This window comes from Monopterus albus, unplaced genomic scaffold (genome assembly GCF_001952655.1).
Source record: "Monopterus albus unplaced genomic scaffold, M_albus_1.0 scaffold25.1, whole genome shotgun sequence".
Taxonomy (NCBI): domain Eukaryota; kingdom Metazoa; phylum Chordata; class Actinopteri; order Synbranchiformes; family Synbranchidae; genus Monopterus; species Monopterus albus.
Genome location: NW_018127905.1, coordinates 1,919,772 through 1,922,529, shown reverse-complemented (window position 1 = coordinate 1,922,529; position 2,758 = coordinate 1,919,772).

Below are 2,758 nucleotides of genomic sequence, written 5' to 3'. Positions count from 1 at the left end.
GTCTGACATTAGTTGTTCATATTTGTTTGCTTTCTGATGCACTTGTGTGTTATTAAGCACCAAGTCAGATGGGCTGTTTTGTAATTACAACATGGATTTTGCCATAAACATGTAATAACAATAATGTCAGTGAAGTAATTACTTTAGAAAGAAGCTACCTCCTCACTTTCTGGTAATGATGCTCCATCACAGGACAAACGCTGTAAACCACTTTTCAGAGAGTATTCTTTGAACTGCAGTCATTTGAGGAAGATAATCTATGTACGGTGTGAACGATAGTTAATGGGATCCATTAACTCCCTTGCTGCCAGACGGTGACAAAGAAACACAAGCTTAATGCTCCAGGGACTGTGATTGAATTGCTGGATGTCTCTGATGAAGAGGGTGAGTCACGTTATCAAGTCATTCCTTTCTTTTAATGATTTTGAGATTGCAATTCATGCTTTTATCACTTCTAGACTTGATTATTGCAATACTCTGTACTATGGTTTTAACCAGTCTCCCCTCACTCGTCTCCAAATGGTACAAAATGCTGCTGCTCGTCTTCTGACAAGTACTAGGAAATTTGAGCATATAACCCCAGTTCTGGCTTCTCTCCACTGGCTTCCAGTCTGTTTTAGAATTGATTTTAAGTTGTTGATTTTTGTTTTTAAGGCTCTTAATGGTTTGGCAACATCTTACCTCACTGAATTAGTGCATTGGCACAAACCTACAAGGGCCCTCAGATCTTCAAGCCAGTTTCTTTTAGAGGTTCCTAGGGCCAGATATAAACGCTGGGGTGATGGTGCTTTTACTGCTGCAGCCCCTAAATTGTGGAATAGTCTACCTTTTAATCTTAGATCAGCTACTGACTGTGTTTCAGTCTCCCATTTATACGCCCCTTTTCTGTTTGCTCCCTGATGGTTCATTGCTGTCTCATTGTTGATTATCACGTACCTGTGTTTCTGGCTCAACACTTACCTGATCGCCTTTCCTCCTGTGCTGATATCCTAAGCTCCGAGCTGGTGCGACTCCACGTTGCTAGCCTGTATTCATCCCCAGCCTCATGCTGCCAGCTCGCCTTTGTCCCCATCTTCACATGGTCTACCTGCCCTCGTTCCCCAACTCCACGCTTCCTACCTGTCTTTGTCTCCAGCTTCCCACTCCCTGCCTGCTTCATCCCCAGCACCCTGCTGCCTGCCTGTCCAATCCAGAACCTGCTCTTCCTCGGTTCTCCTTTCTCCTCCACCTGGTACCTGTTCCATATTTCATTAATAAACTCTCTCTTGTTCCACTCCCATACCTGTGTCTGAATATTGGGTCCACCAGTTACCTGCCTACTGTAACAGAAGCAACTGCAACCATATCAGATTTTAACAGACCTACATATCTACTAGAAATAGACCAGTGCTGGTCCTCAAATAAATAAGCAAAACTTCAGTCTGAGATGAATATTTATATGTCTGAATGAAAATGATGAGCATGTTTTCCCTGTGCCTGCGTGGGTTCACTTCGGGTTCCCTGGTTTCCTCCCACAGTTTAAAGACATGCAGATTAAGTTGACTGGTGACTCTAAATTGCCCGTAGGAGTGTGTGTGGTAGTTTGTCTACATGTCAGTCCTGTGATAGACTGGCGCCCTGTGATAGACTGGTGACCTGTCCAAACCCTGAAAAACAGCCCCATACCATTATCCCTCCTGCACCAAACTTCACAGTTGGCACATTGCAGGCAGGCAGGTAACGTTCTCCCCAGATCCACCAAACACAGACTCACCCATCTGACTGTAACTTGTTGCTCTACAGAACATGTTTCCACTGTTCCACAGTCCAGTGGCGGTGCATTTTACACCACTCCATCTGACACTTGGCGATGTGTGCATACAGCTGCTCGGCCATGGAAACCCATCCAATGAAGCTCCTGGTTTTGTGCTTACATTAATGCCAGAAGCTTGGAGTGTGCTTACATTAATGCCAGTGGAAGCTTGGAACTCTTTGTTGTCATCGTTGGTGACTTTCAAGCAGTTGTTGACCCCACTTTGTGACCTTACATGGTCTTCTGCTCTGTGGCTGATTTGTTGTGGTGTCCTATCACAGTACCACGCTTGAAGTCACTGAGCTCTTCAGAACAACCCATTTTGTTTCACAAATGTTTGTAGATGGAGACTGCATGGCTAGGTGCTTGATTTTATACACCTATGGCAAGTAAGCTAAATTAAGCTAAGCTAGGATCATGTTAGCCTGCATCTTAAAAATAAATAATGTTTTACTGTCTTCTAGTTGACCACTGACATCATTGAGGAGACTCCATGGTGTTTCTAGTTTTGCTGAACCAACCTCCCATTTTTTTCTCTTTACGGCAGGAGTAATTACCCCCCATATTTTATGGATAATGATACACAGGTCAACAGATTTGAGGATGTAGTTGAGAAGTTTAATAGGTTTTTTGTGAATGTGGGTCCTAGCTTAGCAAGTAGCATCTGTACAGACGTCAATATAAATAACAATACAATTGAAAGAAATATGTGTTCTATGTTTCTTAAGCCAATTGCTGAAAAGGAAATTATAGATATAGTGAATAAATGTGGTAATAAATCATCCAGTGATAGTGATGGTATCAGTATGACAATGGTTAAATGGGCAATCGAGGGGATATGCAAACCATTAACCCATGTTTTTAACATGTCGTTTCGACTTGGTCAGTTCCCCAATAATATGAAAATAGCAAAGGTTATTCCATTGTATAAATCTGGGGATAAGCACAACTTCACAAATTATAGAC